Here is a 5,546-nt window from a genome sequence, read left to right as displayed (position 1 = left end):
TACCCGGAATATTCTGTTAAACTAATCGTCCTTATCATCGGCGCTCTTGGAGATGCCAAGCTTTCACTTGCTAATGGCCTAAAAAGCATCCCTGTGTGTCAACAATATGCGAAAACACTTGCGGGAAAAATGCAGAAGGCGGTTGTCCTTGGGTCGCTCCGTGTTCTTAGAGTGCACGAGGCATTTGCTGGATCGTCTCATTGATTCCTTTATTTAATTCGTTTCTTCTAATTTTAAACACTTCGAGTTCGTTTGCTATGATTTTTCAAAAATTGCAAAAAAAAACGGCTTTTAAAGGTTATAACCCTACTTTTTCACAAACTTGATGTCTAAATACACAAAAAAGAACTTGTGGTTCTTAAGTTTGAGAGAAACTTTAATATGTAAATGATCTATAAACACATGCTTGATATTCTCACGTATACATTATAGAAAGATTATTTATTTTTGAAGGAAACAAGAACACTTCAATCTTGAATATAAATTGCAGACATAAGAATAACAAATTGATAACGACTAATTTCTGTTTTTCCCGAAATTCGAAAATCAAATCGAGGGCGCGTGAGCATAATTAGAAAGATTATCTAATTTCATGCGAAATGAGTCGCGACTTTTTTGTAAATGGAGCCCAGTTTTTACATATTATTTTTTGAAAATTGCGGCTAGCTTCACTGAATCACTAGTATCAGCCACACGGTGCTGACCTAGCTGTAGCGTGTTTGCTAGATTTTTTGTTTACGTTCGTCTACTGCAACCAACAGAATTCTTGTCACTTTCCATGATTTTGTCGCCTTGAAAACAACCAGGCGTGGCCAAGAGCAACTACGTAAATAATGAAAAAATAAATAAAAGAAAGGAAGAAAGTAGATTCATTAATAATTATTAACTGTTAACTTATTAATAATTATTCATAATTTATAATGTATATTTTAGTAACAAAAAATAATAATGTATAATTATTAGCAATGATTGATTATTAATTTATTAATAATCAATTAAAACGAATAACAGTAATTTGGCCTTATGTCGAATTTCAATATTTCTTGGTGCACTGTTTTAGTAAACATAAACAAATGTTAATGAAAATGAACATCAACAAGGTCATCGACGAGAACTGTGACTTTTAACGAAATACAGGCACGTACTCAAAGTTAAAGAAGGAGAGCCATTCGTTGGGCGCACCTACCTAATTCCTTTGGCCCAAAGAGAAAAGATGAAGTGCTGCGAATGTTGAATGTGGAGATCATATAAAGATCAAATAGTCCTTATAATGATTCCGTAGTATCTGTGATAAAGAAAAAAATAGAACATTTTGACTGTGTCTGGCTGAAAGAAAATAAAATGAAATCCTTATCAAAGAGAAGAGCCTGCAAGAGCATGTGAAACAGCTGAGGGACTTCCCGGGACTCATAAATTTTTATTCGAAGTTTAGCGAAAAACACAGGTGGAACTGTGCCACTTCTTAGCTGATAAAAAATTACCGTGAATCCTAGATATAGGACCCCTAGATTTGGTTCTTCTGAGAATTGCACCCGCGCCGCGGATTGGAGTAACAAGTGTTGTGGGGGGTGTTCGGTGGCCACTGAGGCGTGGCAAAGCAGGAGCGTCTCGCTCTAATTGAGTAGACAGAGAGCGTATTATCGTCTCAAAACGAAAAATATGACCTAGCTGTCATTGGAACTTCAGCGGATCGTCTCTGTCTACCTCATCAGAGTCACACTGTGGTGTTTCACAATGTCAAACTGTCAAGCGTTGAATTGATCATAGCAAAAGCTGTGTTTTTCGTTGACAGTTAATTGAACATTTATAAAAGTAAACAATTTTCTGCAAAATATTGTCTTCGTATATTTGCATAAAACTCCGTTGTGCGCAACGCAACAAGTGTGTGCTTCCCGCTTAACGTGTTGACTTGCGGTGCTCTGGTGAAAATATTCATGTTTCTTGGATACTACTGTTTTTGAATGTGATATATGCAGGTGAAGGACCGGGGTGGTTCAGTATTTTAACGTGTAACAGCACTATTTCTTTCTTACTTCCGTTAAGTATTTAGTTTACCTTTTCTCCGTATTAGAAAAGCAATTTTCCAAATATTTTTGACCACGAATTAAAATTCACCGGAAACTGTCCATACTCTCATAACTGTTTACATTTGTAGTGGACCTATATCTGGGAAGTTAGATTCAAGTTCGGCCCAAAAATTGACACTCATTCTAGGATTTATTGTAGTTTCATGGAAATGGAATCAAGAAGCACTGGAAAGTTTTGAAAGAAATAAACAGCTCTTCGGAAACGCTATTATGCTTTACTTCCCAGATTTAAGGAAAGGTTACTATCTTGAGACTGATACCAGTATTTATGCGCTAGGTGCAGTGTCATAGCAGTTGAATGATCAGCAGGAAAAAGAGATCATAACTTTGGCAAGTCGAAGGTTAAAGGGACCCGAAGGAACGTACTTTTGTTACCTATTTTAATTTTGGTCAGGGAAGCTATTAAGTCGTTACCACATAGATACTATTTCCTGAACTGTAGTGTCTGGAGGTATATATGTGAACGTCTGCGAAGAAAGGGACCTAATGCGTCAAAGCTGAATTTTACTGGATGGGCGATTGTAACAAAGTCAGCAAGCCATCATTTATGCATTGGGAATGCGTATACGAAAAACACTCCCTCTCCTTACCACTACAACTTTGGGCGCTGTATCCGTGAGCTTTACTCGCATTGCTCTGCTTCGGCTATACCCAGTAGTGGTGACTGGTTGGGCTGGTTTTCGCGGGCTTCTCGTTTCATCTCCTCTTACGCTTAGTATGTCTATGTTTGTAGCTTAATATCAAGAAAAGTAATTAAGTTTTAAAAATCGGATTATCGGAAATGAAAGAGTAACTTAGAAACTATCGATTGTCGTAAGAAAATAAAAATCGATTTTTTCCGCAGTAGGTCCCTTTCTTCGCGGAAGTTTTCATACGTAGCTATTAACATAAATGGAATTTCGTCAAGAATTACTTCAAGCCACGATATTAATTTTAGCCACTGCACTTATTATAGAGCCTGTAAAAATTCTTAACTTCGTGGCTATAAATATACCTCCACCACTTCTGTTCAGCCTGTCATCTCTGTAGAGGTTACAGAATTTAAATTTAAAAATTCAGCAGAATGTACCTGAGGTTTCAGCCAAGTTTCGGAAAAGACAGAATAATAGTAGATTTCCCTAGATGATCTACAATCATCAAATTCTGCTTTCCACGAGCACGACGATCGTCCAAGATTTTTTCAGTTCGTTTTAACGGGTTCGCTGCGCCTGGGTGCGATCTTGTTGGAGACACATTTCGACTAAAGCATCTTATTTTGGCCGCTCATTAATAATATCATTCATATTAGTGACAGTTCACAAGATATCAGAAGAGTTTCTACCTCCAGGGCAAACAAATAAAATAAAAAATTTCTTACGTTCCATTTTTCCTGACATTTCCATAATACTGCACGAGTAAGCTTCATTGTCGACGGTCCTGTTTTCGAGTTCCTGAACTTTGACCTCCAGGCTGTTAACGCTTAAATGCGCAAGATCCAGGTTGCTACCGACAATGTTAAGTTTTGACGATATAGCATCTGCCGAGTCCTTGAGATCGGGAGAGATAAGAAGCTCTATGATTTTCGAGGAGGAAGTAAGTTTTGCTTATGTTATCAATTAATAACTTCACTCGGTCATATTTGGTTATTGGAGCAATTTCAGGAGAATCCGGTTGTGTAGCGTTTCGAAAGATAGAAGAATTAGATCTAGGCTTATAGTCACAATATTTTCTTTTTCCAATCTTTTGACGGGTAGCCAGGGCGATGCATCCGGGGATGTAATGTATACCACAGGGACGAGTAAAGGGGTCCCCATCTATACCCTAGTTGCACTATTTGCAAGTTTTTCAAAAATCTGGCTTGATGAATTGTAACTATTCTCATCAATGTTCGAGTAAAGTTGCGGTGACGGAGTGAGGTTACGATTGAATTACGTGACACGAGAAACCAGTTTTCAAAATGAGAAGAAAAATACATAGACTATACGATAGAAATTCGTATATTACAATCTTACTGACCAAAAGCCAGCAAATCAATCGTTTATAACTTTATTCGTAATAGGCATGACACGAATTGAGGTTATGTAGTCAAAACAAAACAAAGCATTCCATCAATACTACAGAGTATCAAGCAGACACTGTAATTGTTTAATACACTCATAAATATATAGATTAGCACCAGTTACTATTATTTACGCATAAAAGTTTTCTAATTTTACATAGATTATTAATTTTGTGTATCAATATAATTGGAGTAAATGCTCTGTGCGCGCCTGCGCAAATACTTTTCAAAGATTGCAAAGTCAAAGTGTGGGAACGGTTCTCAAAGCAGATCATTTGTCAGGGGTGGTGGAGGTGAGCATCTGACTGCTATTGAATCACATTTAAATTGTCTTACAGTTTTTAGGAATGCCTGGAACGTTACGAGCAAACTTTCCAAGGGATCCTTGATGGAGAAAACACTGATTTACGTGTGGACCTTTGCCAGTATGGTAGGCGGTCGCACATTTAATTCGCTCTTAAACTTTAGTTGTTTTTACTGGTACTTTATGAGCAATATTTTCTACACAGTGGTTCTACAGTGTTCGATACTTACTATTGTGATATAATGGAATTCGTTTTGGATGCAGTTCGGTCAATTTCATAACAAACAGTGACTGAAAGTGATTCGTATGCTCTTTTACGTCTCATGTGTGTAGTTTCTAAATTCCTTCACCAGGTGCTTATATTTGCTCGCCCTTTTGCTTACAGTGTAATGCTACAATATTTATATTTGGCATAAAGACATTGACTATGACTATGGACATATTTGAGCTGCTGATGCAGAGATTCGGCCACTTGGAAACTTCTCTTTCATCTTTGCACAACAAAATTGACCAGCTAGCTCACACTTCAAAATACGATAAATGAAGATCAGCAAGGAAAAGTAAAAGCTACCATCTTAGAGCAGGACTGAAAAATAGAGGCTATGGACCGTGCGCTCAGAAATAACAATTTGATCGTTTTTGGAGCTGCTAAGGAGGACGATGAAAATCTGAAGAGCGTGGTTTGTGGGATTTTTAAATCTCACCCTACCGTCCATCTACAAATGGATCAAATCGATATAGCTAGACGTCTGGGTAGTAAAATGCGAGAGATGCCCCATAGTCCCCGCCCCATCTTGACACAGCTTCGCTCATTCAAGGACAAAAATACCACATTGGCCCAACTGAAGAAGCTTCGTGGTACTGGAATCATGTCCAAAAATTATACAAAAAAAGTCCAGAAGGAAGGAAAAACTCTGCTTTCATATTTGAAAAGAGCAAGACAGAGTTGTCTAAAAACTTCTTTAAGCTACAATCTCTTATATTTGTAGGGAAAAGGATTCAGTTGCGCGGAGTTGCAATTTCTGGAGAACATGATTGGAAATGCGGAAGGGATAAGAGATGGGGATGATATACCGGGACGAGAGATCACAAGAGGTAACTCGAAACGTAAGGCCTC

The 5,546-nt window shown here is 37.7% G+C and overlaps 1 protein-coding gene across 5 annotated transcripts in view; it reads left to right on the top strand.

The window, feature by feature from the left end:
• The window catches only part of LOC117173278 (helicase SKI2W), a 306,484-nt gene that overhangs the window by 170,327 nt on the left and 130,611 nt on the right, over nt 1-5,546 (top strand). The window lies entirely within an intron of this gene.

Source organism: Belonocnema kinseyi, chromosome 5 (assembly GCF_010883055.1).
Source record: "Belonocnema kinseyi isolate 2016_QV_RU_SX_M_011 chromosome 5, B_treatae_v1, whole genome shotgun sequence".
Lineage (NCBI taxonomy): Eukaryota > Metazoa > Arthropoda > Insecta > Hymenoptera > Cynipidae > Belonocnema > Belonocnema kinseyi.
Note: the sequence above shows the minus strand (reverse complement) of the source record. Positions and strands in the feature narration are given on the sequence as shown.